The sequence below is a fragment of the Bos indicus genome, chromosome 3 (assembly GCF_029378745.1).
Source record: "Bos indicus isolate NIAB-ARS_2022 breed Sahiwal x Tharparkar chromosome 3, NIAB-ARS_B.indTharparkar_mat_pri_1.0, whole genome shotgun sequence".
NCBI lineage: Eukaryota > Metazoa > Chordata > Mammalia > Artiodactyla > Bovidae > Bos > Bos indicus.
The window spans coordinates 94,040,802-94,053,748 of record NC_091762.1 but is presented as its reverse complement, the minus strand read 5'-3'; positions in this window follow the sequence as shown (position 1 = coordinate 94,053,748).

The following is a 12,947-nucleotide window of genomic DNA, read 5'->3' as shown; positions in this document are numbered from 1 at the left end:
CTGAATCCCTACACATTACTTTTATGAGTCTGACTCCAATAAGTTATAAACTTGAGTGCAAATACTTAACATTTGTATTCCTTATAATGCCTACATACTTGTTGAAGGAAACCTCTGGCAACTATACTCCTGTTTATCATTACAATAAAACACTTATAACACAGGTATTTCTATGTGAAAAATGAGGGAAGTTAAGGTATAAGAGACTTCATTAGTGGCCAGGGTCACACGGGAAGCCACAGGCAGTCCTAGAATACCAGTTATGTGTCCTTTTCATTGAATCACCCATTTAATGAGAAATTAAATGGTAAATATCTGACTGCTCTGTATAAATACTCTAAGGACTTACATCTGATACTTGCAAGAAAGACCTCATGCTTGTGGTTAAGTCTCCTGTTCGGAAGTTCTGGGAGCTCAGTTTCTCCCAAACTCAGATGAAAATTACTTACAGCAAAAGTCTTATTTCATCATAAGTAATTAGAAATATAATTGCCCAGTGGATCAATATTCATACTCTATTATCTTCCTAGGTTATCAGTTCAGTTCAAGTCAGTCACTCAGTCATGTCTGACTCTTCACGACTCCATGGACTGCAGCATGCCGGGCTTCCCAGTCCATTACCAACTCCCGGAGCTTACTCAGACTCATGTCCATCAAGTTGGTGATGCTGTCCAACCATCTCATCCTCTGTCGTTACCTTCTCCTCCTGCCTTCAATCTTTCCCAGCATCAGGATCTTTTCTAATAAGTCAGTTCTTCATATCAGGTGGCCAAAGTTTGAGTTTCAGCTTCAGCATCAGTCCTTCCAATGAATATTCAGGACTGATTTCCTTTAAGATTGACAGGTTTGAGCTCTTTGCAGTACAAGGTACTCTCAAGAGTCTTCTCCAACACCATAGTTAAAAGGATCAGTTCTTCGGCAGTCAGCTTTCTTTATGGTCCAACTCTCACATCCATACATGACTACTGGAAAAACCATAGCTTTGACTAGATGGACCTTTGTTGGCAAAATAATATCTCTGCTTTTTAATATGCTGTCTAGGTTCCTCATATCTTTTCTTCCAAGGAGCAAGCGTCTTTTAGTTTCATGGCTACTATAGTCACCATCTGCAGTGATTTTGGATCCCCCAAAAATTAAGTCTGTCACTGTTTCCCCATCTATTTGCCATAAAGTGATGGGATTGGAATGTTGAGTTTTAAGCCAGCTTTTTCACTATCCTTTTTCACTTTCGTCAAAAGCCTCTTTAGTTCTTCTTTGCTTTCTGCCATAAGGGTGGTGTCATCTGCATATCTGAGGTTACTGATATTTCTCCTGGCAATCTTGATTCCAGCTTGTGCTTCATCCAGCCTGGCATTTCACATGATGTACTCTGCATAGAAGTTAAATAAGCAGGGTGACAATATGCAGCCTTGATGTACTCCTTTTCCTATTTGGAACCAGTCTGTTGTTCCATGTCCAGTTCTAACTGTTGCTTCTTGACCTGCATACAGATCTCTCAGAAGGCAGGTCAGGTGGTCTGCTATTCCCTTCTCTTTAAGAATTTTCCATTTTGTTGTGATCCACATAGTCAAAGGCTTTGGTATAGTCAATAAATCAGAAGTAAGTGTTTTTCTAGAACTCTCTTGCTTTTTCTATGATCCAAAAGATGTTGCCAATGTGATTGCTGGTTCCTCTGGCTTTTCTAAATCCAGCTTGAATGTCTAGAAGTTTTCAGTTCATGTACAGTTGAAGCCTATCTTGGAGAATTTTGAGCATTACTTTGCTAGCGTGTGAGATGACCGTAATGGTGTGGTAGTTTGAACATTCTTTAGCATTGCCTTTCTTTGGGATTGAAATGAAAACTGACCTTTTCCAGTCCTGTAGCCACCCTGAGTTTTCCAAATGTGCTGGCATATTGAGTGTAGCACTTTCACAGCATCATCTTTTAGGGTTTAAAATAGCTCAACTGGAATTCCATCACCTCCACTAGCTTTGTTTGTAGTGATGCTTCCTAAGACCCACTTGACTTCCCTTTCCAGGATGTCAGGCTATAGGTGAGTGATCACACCATCATGGTTATCCAGGTCATGAAGATCTTTTTTGTATTGTTCTTCTGTGTATTCTTGTTTCCTAGGTGACAGGAAAACCCAATCCAAAAATCATTCATCATATTGAGTGAAAAGGTGACTGATGAGTAAATTATATCAGAACAAGAAAGGTTCCTTAGAGATAAGTCTGCTAAAACCAACATCTACTGGTAAATCATAAAGAGAACAAATCGTAACAAGCCATGCATGTATGTTATTTTAAAAAAACAGGTTTTATCCTGTAATTAATGGAAACTTACTGAACATTCGTAAGTAAGAGAAAGATACAATCAGATCTACTAAAGTTTTTTTCTAAGACTCCTTTTTTTCTCCCAAATAACCTGATTTCTTCAAGAGAGAGACTTCAGTGCTTGGTAACCTTTTATAGACTCTGGCTGATGATACTCTCCAGTCAAAAAGAGTCCCATGATATGGTCCTAATATGTCTTCTTCACCTGTGTATTCCAGCACCCAGAACAATTCTGATACTCAGAAAGTACCTAGAAATTGCTTGTTGACACTCTAAGTCATCTGTAAAGCAGAAGGTAGGTTCAAAGTTTAAAATTTTGTGATTCTTAAAAGCAGCATGCAATACCAGAGCCTCTAATGCGCACCTCAAAGAGAGTGTAAAGAATTGATTTCTTTTTATTTTTTTGCATTCTTGGAATTAAATAAGCTAAAATATGTTAAAATGCCTATCTTAGTAAACATTCAATGAAAATTAATTCCCTTTATCCTTAAAATCAAGTTTCTTCTCATCTGCCCCAGACTCACACTAGCACATGTGAATACTTGCTATCCATTGATTTCATTTAATTTGTTCTGAAGATTCAATGCATGGAATTTTTAACTACAGCCACACCCTTTAGTGTACTTGCTTGAAGTGTGTTGAAATGGTCTGTTTCTTTTTTTTTCAGGGTGGCTTTCTTCTTTAATGTAAATAAGAAATGAGAATTAGAAAAGACATTGGAGTTGGTATAGATGTATATATCAAATACTTAAATACAGACCAAGAGATGATGCTGTAATTGTAACCTAGGACCATATCATAAGGGCCATGTGTGCCATTTTAAAGGGCAGCCTTTTTACAATGAAAGTTAAAATGGAGTTAATAACACAGAACATTTGCAAGCAAGGCAGAGAGATCATCAGATCTACCTCCTACAGCAAAACTTACTTACATGCTACACAGCTCAGGTCCCAGGCATAGACACTGTTGGTTGGTTTTTTTTTTTTTTTTTTACTATATAGGGATTGTATTTTGTATTTTTTTTACTATATAGGTACTGTAAGTTGTATTTTATCAACAGGATGCCACAAAGGACCACGATAAAACCAGACTGAAACAGCTAGATCCAAGATGGTGGATAAAGTAAGCTAAAGGTCACTGCTTTCCTTGTCTTGATTTATCTCTTTGTTTCCATACCAACCCCTGAAAGCTGAAATACACTTGCCTTGATTTATCTCTGTGTTTGTTTCAAGTTACCTCCTAGTTATTGGCAGAGATGCCTTGCAGCTGTACTGTAAGAGATAAGTGCTTTGAGAAGTATACAATGGTCAACCATCCCCAACCAGCTCTGACTTGATCACAGGAATGTTCCTGCTCAGATGAAACCCAGAGGTATCTGAAAATTACCTTTGCTTCATTACCTTAATAAGATCTCCACCCAAAGTGGGGGTTTGTACTCTGTTAGGCACAACTGGTGCCGGATGCAAAGGAACACGATAGACTGTGCATGCCCTGGCTGCCCACGAAAATCTCTGCTCCTTTCCTAGAGCCCTGTTGACCTGTTCACTTAAAAAGTGCTTTTAGAGCATGAACTCCCCTTCTCCATTCTCTGGCCATTGAATAAAAGCCTGCCCTGCTTGTACCAAATTCAGTTTTATTATTGGCAGTGCAAAGCTGATTGAGAAAGAACTCCCTGACTGAGCCTGGGGATCTTCAGTTCAGCTAGGGTCCCAAGAGGGAGCCTTGCTTCTAATTCAGTAACACAACTTCTGTTTGAATATTTGTACTTAACACAGAGCTCATTTCTTCCCATGTTTATTTATGCTATATGTTAGAAATTCTTCCTTTACTGAGTTGAAATCTTCCTACTATAATGTCTGTTTTTTTGTAAGTTCTTACCTCAAGAGTAACACCAGGCCTCTTTTTCTTCATATATAAAAACAAGGATGTGAACTAGATGAACTAAAGCCAAATAGGGGTCTAAAGGTCTATAATTCTGATATAAACTCCCTTTAAGTCAGCTATTTTACTTCCTCTAAATCATATCTTTTCCCCTTTTCCTTCAAAACAAAAATGAGGTCCAACTCCCATTCTAACAATCTCCCTGTGACCAATTCTAGTGTGTTAGCTGACTTTATTTTTCTGGGCTCCAAAATCACTGCAGATGGTGATTGCAGCCGTGAAATTAAAAGATGCTTACTCCTTGGAAGGAAAGTTATGGCCAACCTAGACAGCATATTAAAAAGCAGAGACATTACTTTGCCAAAAAAGGTCTGTCTAGTCAAGGCTATGGTTTTTCCAGTGGTCGTGTATGGATGTGAGAGTTGGACTATAAAGAAAGCTGGGCACCGAAGAATTGATGCTTTTGAACTGTGGTGTTGGAGGAGACTCTTGAGAGTCCCTTGGACTTCAAGGAGATCCAACCAGTCCATCCTAAAGGAGATCAGTCCTGGGTGTTCATTGGAGGGACTGATGTTGAAGCTGAAACTCCAATACTTTGGCCACCTGATTCGAAGAGCTGATTCATTGGAAAAGACCCTGATGCTGAGAAAGATTGAGGGCAGGAGGAGAAGGGGACAACAGAGGATGAGATGGTTGGATGGCATCACCGACTTGATGGACATGGGTTTGGGTAGACTCCGGGAGTTGGTGATGGACAGGGAGGCCTGGTGTGCTGCGGTTCATGGGGTCACAAAGAGTCGGACATGACTGAGAGACTCAACTGAACTGAGGACAATCTATACTCTGATTCATTTTTGAATCCTCTAAAATGTCATGCATTCTGTCCAGAAATAAATCCCAGATAATATATGATCAAATAATTTTCAATGAAAGTGCTGCTGCTGCTGCCGCTAAGTCGCTTCAGCTGTGTCTGACTCTGTGCGACCCCATAGACAGCAGCCCACCAAGCTCCCCAGTCCCTGGGATTCTCCAGGCAAGAATACTGGAGTGGGTTGCCATTTCCTTCTCCAATGCGTGAAAGTGAAAAGTGAAAGTGAAGTCGCTCAGTCGTGTCTGACTCTTAGCGACCCCATGGACTGCAGCCTACCAGGCTCCTCCGCCCATGGGATTTTCCAGGCAAGAGTACTGGAGTGGGTTGCCATTGCCTTCTCCGAATGAAAGTGCTAAGGCTATTCAAAGGCAAAAAGTCTTTTTGCCTGGGAAAATAGTGCATGGACAGTCATATTGCAAAAGAATGAAGTGAGACCTTTACCTAATACCATATAAAAAAATTAACTCAAAATGGATCTGAGACCTAAGTGTAAGACCTAAAATAATAAAACTCTTGTGGTGCTGGAGAAGACTGTTGAGAGTCCCTTGGACTGCAAGGAGATCCAACCAATCCATTCTGAAGGAGATCAGCCCTGGGTGTTCTTTGGAAGGAATGATGCTAAAGCTGAAACTCCAGTACTTTGACCACCTCATGCGAAGAGTTGACTCATTGGAAAAGACTCTGATGCTGGGACGGATTGGGAGCTGGAGAAGGGGACGACAGAGGATGAGATGGCTGGATGGCATCACCGACTCGATGGATGTGAGTTTGAGTCAACTCCGGGAGATGGTGATGGACAGGGAGGCCTGGTGTGCTGCGATTCATGGGGTCGCAAAGAGTCAGACACAACTGAGCAACTGAACTGAACTGAGACAGAAATGTAAGGCAAAAACTTCACAACATTGGATTTGGCAATGACTTCTTAGATATGACACCAAAGGCTCAGGCAACAAAAGAAAATATGGACAAATTGGACTTCAAGAAAAATAAATACTTGTGCATCAGAAGACAGTATCAATGGAGTAAAAAGGCAACCCACAGAATGGGCAAAAATATTTCAAATCATATATCTGATATCTACAGTATAGAGTGAAGTAAAACTCAACAACAAAAAAACAAACAACCTGATTCAAAATGGGCAAAGAACCTGATACACATTTCTCTGTAGAAAATATACAAATGACCAATATACACATGTCCCAATCATTAAAGAAATGCAAATCAAACCTACAAGATATCATTGTATCTCTCTCTCTCATTAGTATGGCTACCACCATAAAACAAACAAATAAACAAACAAAAAAAAAAAAACTAGGAAATAGTGTTTGTGAGAATGTAGAGAAATTAGAACCCTTGTGCAATGCTGGTTGGAATACAAAATGATACAGCTGCTGTGGAAAACAGTAAGTGGTTCCTCAAAAAAATTAAACATAGAATTATATTACCATATAACCCAGCAATTACAGTTCTGGGCATATACTCAAAAGACTTGAAAACTAAGTCTCAAAGGGATATTTGTACACCCATATTCTTAGCAACATTATTCACACAATAGCTAAAAAGTGAAAGCATTGCAAATATCCACTGATGAATGAATGGATAAGCAAAATGTGGTATATACAAACAATGGCATACTATTCAGTCTTAAAAAGAAAGGAAATTCTGCATATGCTACAACATGGGTGAACTTCGATGACACTAAGCTAACTGAAATAAACCAGTTACAAAAAAAAAACAAATACTGTGTGATTCTATATACTTAGAGTAGTCAAAATCATAGACAGAAGGTAGAAAGATGGTTACCAGGGGCTGGGGGAGGGGAGAATGAAGAAAGAGTTTCAATTTTACAAGATTAAAAGAGTGGCAGAGATGAATGGTGGTGATGGTTGCACATTATGAATGCATTTAATGCTGACTGAATTGTACACTTGAAAATGGTAAAGATAATAAATTTTATGTTACATGTACTTTACCAGAACTTTAAAAAGTTGTAAAAAAAAAAAAAAAAAAAAGACACACTCTGATGAGTTCTGGAGCTGGAAATCTCTCTTCCCTCAAGGAGCTCTCAGAAACATAAACAAATACTAATAGAATGTGATAATTTCCATAATAAGGGTATGTATAAACATTATGAAAACACAAATAAGGGATAACTAATTTTATTTGGGAGAGAAGGAAAGAATGATCAACAAAACTTTGGAAAATAAATATTCTTGAAGTATCTTTGAAAGGCGAGTGAAATAGCCATCTAAAGGAGAGGAAGAGCATTCAAGATACAGAGAAGAAAAAGGGTAGGGCATGTTATGGGAATCTGCAGCTAGTTGGCACACTGGAGGGCAGGGTACAGGAGATGATACTGGAGGGCCAGATCATAGGCCTGCAGTACCAGGCTGAGCACCTGGCCGTACCTGAAAGGTAGTCCTTAAAGAGTTTCAACCAGGAGAATGATACAGTCATACTTGGATATTAGAAAAGATTAATTAGCAATGCATAGATAAGAATAGAGGAGCCAAAACTGAAGGCAGGGAAAACAGTTAGGGATTGTTGTAGAAAATCAGGTGAGAGATTATGAAAGCTTGAAATAAGTAGAAGAAGTAGGACAGAAAAAAGGGACAGATCAGAAAGATGTAACATGTGTACAGTGTTAGAATAACAAGACCTAAATGGTTTATTAAGATGTGTTGTTCATGGTACAGATAAAAGTTCTCATGTAGAAGAGATTGTTCTTATTCAGGGAGGTTTCACTATCACCAGCTCTGAACAACCAGGAGCAACTGCTGGTATGCAGTTTAGAAAGTAAGCCTAAAAACTCAGTCTAGGGACAATGAGAAAGAGTGATGGGGACTTCCCTGGTGGTCCAGTGGCTAAGACTCAGCTCTTCCAATGCAGGGGGCCTGGGTTTGATCCCTGATCAGGGAACTAGGTCCCACATGCCACAACTGAGTTCACATGTCACACTAAAGATCCTGTGCTCAACACAGCCAAATAAATAGAACGGTTTTTTTTAAATGATGAATTAGGAATGTCTGCTGAATGGGAAAGCACTGGCACATGACAGATATTTAACATTTCACTCTCAGGCAGAGGAAACATTAAGATAAACTGAGTATTTTAAAGAATACATATGGTATATTTCCATTTTTTAAAATTCAAGAACAGACAAAATTAATTTTTGTTGATGGAAGTCAAAATAGTTGTTATCTCTGTGTGAGGATGTAGATATGGACTGGAAAGGGGTACAGGGGAGCATATTAGAGTGCTAGAAATCTACTAGACCTTGATCTGGGTGGTGGTCACACATGTGTATATATCTGTGAACAACCAGTAAGTGGTACACTTAAGTTTTGTGCTTCTTACTATATGAATTATATATATCAATTTTTAAAAATGAAAAAAGTGAATATGTGTTTAAGGAATGGCAAATAGTTGGATGTTGTATAGGGTAAGGAAGAAAGAAAAAGGTTAGCAGACTACTGGGAGATAAAGTTGGGGAAGTAATAGAATGGCAATAGATAGTGAAAGGTTTGGGGAACCATTTTAGAGTGTAGGCTTCCCGGGTGGCTCAGCAGTAAAAGAATCTGCCTGCAACACAGGAGACATGGGCTTCATCCCTGGGTCAAGAAGATCCCCTGGAGGAGGGCATGGCAATCCACACCAGTATTTTTGCCTGGAGAATCCCACGGACAGAGGATTCTGACGGGCTACAGTCCATGGGTCTGACACGACTGAATTGACTGAGCACACACACACACATTAAAGAGCCTGGACTTGTTCCTACAGCCTTTGGGGAGTATATAAAGCTTTGGATATTCCCATATCTCTGTTTTGGCTGTGCAGAGTCTCCTTTGGAGAGAAAAAGGTGAAGAACAGTTTCTCTGACCCAGCTTGGATCTCAGACCCAGTATCCTCTTGGCTAATGGTTTATCAATTTTATATCCATCCTTGGAAATCATAAAAGGGAGGGGAATCCAATTACCTCTGAAAGTACCTGGCAAGTGTCTTTAATTCAAACTTTGAATATTTTTTATTATAGACCTCACATAACCACATTGCAAAGTCTCAAACCTAAAGAAAGGGGGTATGAACTGTGGATAATTCTACTACAGTACTGTTAGCATTTTCATATACTGGATTTCATAACAGTCTTTCTTCTTTAAAAAAAAAAAAAACAGCTCTTCAAGATAAGACAGCTGGCCTGTGCTGATAGCCCAGTACCAGAGACTAGGTCAGATTTGGAAAAGCATAACCAAAAGTTGTCTCTGAATGTATTTTGGCAGGAGCAAGGCAGAATCTAGAAGTAGACCACGTCAGAAATACATGTCTAAAACGAAAAAGCAAAGGGCTAGAGTGCAAAGGTGGAAAGGTTCAAGTGTTAGCCACTATATGTATACAGAAATTCCTTTGACTGGGTGCCTACTGTATTTTGTGAGCTGTATGTAAGTGTTGGACTGGATAGTTGTAATCTTAATAATTTTGTCTTATTTTCATTCAACCTTAAATCATATGCATTTTTCATGTTGCTATATAGTCTTCATAACTATTTGCATTTTCAGAGGTTAAGTTTTATTTTTCATAGAATAAAAGCGAAAAATCAATTTTTAAAGTAAAAGTTTTATTTTATTTCTTTTAACAATTCTGCTTTATTTCCTTTAATGTGCATTTTACAACTCCTAAATCTTTTCTAAAATTATTTTCTAATAAATGACTTTTATGTTTGTAAATATTGGGTTGGGTGAAAAGTTAAAATTTCATCCCAATGAACTTTTTGGCCAACCCAATAGTTCCCTGTTTTCTTAAACTGTTAAAATGAAATCATTTTTTTTTTCTGATTATTATAGAATTACATGCTCTTTTCAGAAACTCTGGAAATTTTAGGAAAAAATAAAGAAGAAAATGGAGAAGGAAATGGCAACCCACTCCAGTACTCTGGCCTGGGAGAATTCCAGGGACAGAGGAGGATGGAGGTCTACAGTCCATGAGGTCACAAAGAGTCAGACGGGACTGAGTGACTGAGCATACAAAGAGGAAAATAACAATAGCAATAGACCATACCCCACTATCTTAAGATAATCTAAACAACTTTTGGGCATATTTCCTTTCAGCCTTTTTTTTTTTAATGCATTTTAACAGTTGAGATCACACTTTGCACATAATATATTTTTTGTTTAATGTTTTGTCGTTGTTCAGTTGCTAAGTTGTGTCTGACTCTTTGTGACCCCATGGACTGCAGCTTGCTAGGCTTCCCTGTCCTTCACTATCTTCTGGAGCTTGTTGAAATTGATGTCCACTGAGTCAGTGATGCCATCCAGCTATCTCATCCTCTGTCATCCGTTTCTCCTCCTGCCCTCAGACTTTCCCAGCATCAGGCTCTTTTCCAATGAGTCAGTTCTTTGCATCAGGTGGCCAAAGTATTGGAGCTTCAGCTTCAGCATCAGCATCAGTCCTTCCAAGGACTATTCAGGATTGATTTCCTTTAAGATTGACTGGTTTTATCCTAAGTATTTCTCCACATCGTTAAGAATTCTTTGTAAATACAGTTTTAGCAGCTGTAAAATTTTATATAAAAGAAGGTGTCATAGTTTGCTTAACCAGTCCCTTATTGTTAGGCATTTAAGTTACTTTTAATTTTTTTTCTATTCTAAATAATGCTTTTTGCATTAATGTATAAAGCACTATAATACTATTTCCTCAGGGCTTCCCTGGTGGCTCAGTGGTAAAGAATCAGCCTGCCAATACAGGAAACACGGGTTCAGTTCCTGGGCCAGGAAGATCCCACATGCAACAGAGCAACTACTGAAGCTCCGTTGCCACAATTACTGAAGCCCAAGCACCCTAGAGCCAGTTCTCCACAACAAGAGAAGCCGCAGCAATGAGAAGCCCGTGCACTGCAACTAGAGAGGAGCCCCTGCTTGCTGAAGCTAGAGAAAAGCCCACACAGCAACGAAGATCCAGCACAGGCAAAAATAAATAAAGTTAAAAATAAAAAAGATATTTCCTCAGAGAAAATTCTAAGATGGAGGATTTCTAAAATTTTAAAGCTTCCTGATGTGTATTACCAAATTACTTTAAAAGATCTGTCCTAAATTCTACTTCCCTACTATGTGGGAGAGAAAACAAACTAAATATTTTCAGGCTTTAAAAATGACAGGTTTCTCAGAATCTCTGAATAAAGGCTATAGTATCCACAAACACAGTTTCCTTAAAAAAAAAAAAATACTGACTAAAAACACAGGAGTGCCAGATTTGGGGAGGGGGAACTTGTCACACTTTAGTTACTTTGACATCCCCCTGGAGTCTGAAAACACACCTTCTAAATAGTCAAGTACCCCTACCTTACACATCAACAATATTTTAGACAGAGATTACCTAAGGGTTAGGCAACATCAGTGAAAATCTTGCTGCGTTTCCAAAGTTCCCCAGAGAATACGACCCAAGATCACTTACAGTTTTGGAGGGGAGACTGTCAAAGAGATCCTTGAAGGGATTAGCAGTTCAAGCAGATTTTATATGCAGCTCTGAATTTTTCTTGTTTAGACAACCCTTGGTCCAGTTCCAGAATCCTTACCCAGCCTTAGATCTCTCCCTACACTCCTCCAAGGGCCCTCCAGGCATCTATAACCTTGAGAGAAATCTTGAGATTCCCCTTTGTCTCTCTGGCCCACAAAGGCTTGCTTACTCTAGTTCCCTACTACCCATTCTCACTCCATTTTTCTGCTCTTGATCTTCCTAATCTTCTCCTCTCTCCTCACTCTCCTGAGTCTTAAGTTTCTCTCTTAAATTCTCTATTAATGCTCTCCCTTTCCCTCTCTGTCCTTGTTTTCTCAAACTTTCAGCCCTTTCCTCCTCTTCAACAGGGACACAGCTGACCTTAACTAGGAGCTGCATCTCTCTATTTTGTCCCCAGACTTCTCTCCCTCGGACTTTTCTGTTCTGTCCAAATGGCACCCACAGTCTCAGTTTTGCAGGAGTTTCTCCCAGCCTCTTTTACACCTAAGACAGCTTTCTTTCACCTTGTTACCAAGGAATACTCTTTAAAGAGCACTGTTATCCCTCTAACCCAAAGATGACCTCCTTCTGCTACTTATACTTATCATTGTTGTTGTTGAGTCACTCAGTCATGTCCGACTCTTTGTGACCCCATGGACTGCAGCACATCAGGCTTCCCTGTCCTTCGCTATCTCCTGGAGTTTGCTCAAACTCATGTCCATTGAGTCAATGACGCCAACCAACCATCTCATCTTCTGTCCCCCCCTTCTCCACCTGCCCTCAATCTTTCCCAGCATCAGGGTCTTTTCCAATGAGTGGGCTCTTTGCATCAGGTGGCCAAAGTATTGGAATTTCAGCTTCATCTTCAGTCCTTCCAATGAATATTCAGGGATGATTTCCTTTCAGTAAAGTTCAGTTGCTCAGTCATGTCCGACTCTTTGTGACCCCATGGACCACAGTATGCCAGGCTTCCCTGTCCATCACCAACTCCCAGAGTTTACCCAGATTCATGCCCATTGAGTCAGTGATGCCATCCAACCATCTCATCCTCTGTCATCCCCTTCTCCTCCCACCTTCAATCTTTCCCAGTATCAGAGTCTTTTCAAATGAGTCAGCTCTTTGCATCAGGTGGCCAAAGTATTGGAGGTTCAGCTTCAACATCAGTCCTTCCAATGAATACTCAGAACTGATCTCCTTTAGGGTGGACTGGTTGGATCTCCTTGCAGTCCAAGGGACTCTCAAGAGTTCAAAAGCACCAATTCTTCAGCGCTCAGCTTTCTTTATAGTTCAACTCTCACATCCATACATGACTACTGGAAAAACCATAGCCTTAGGATTGATTAGTTTGATCTCCTTGTAGTCCAAGGGACTCTCAAAAGTCTTCTCCAACACC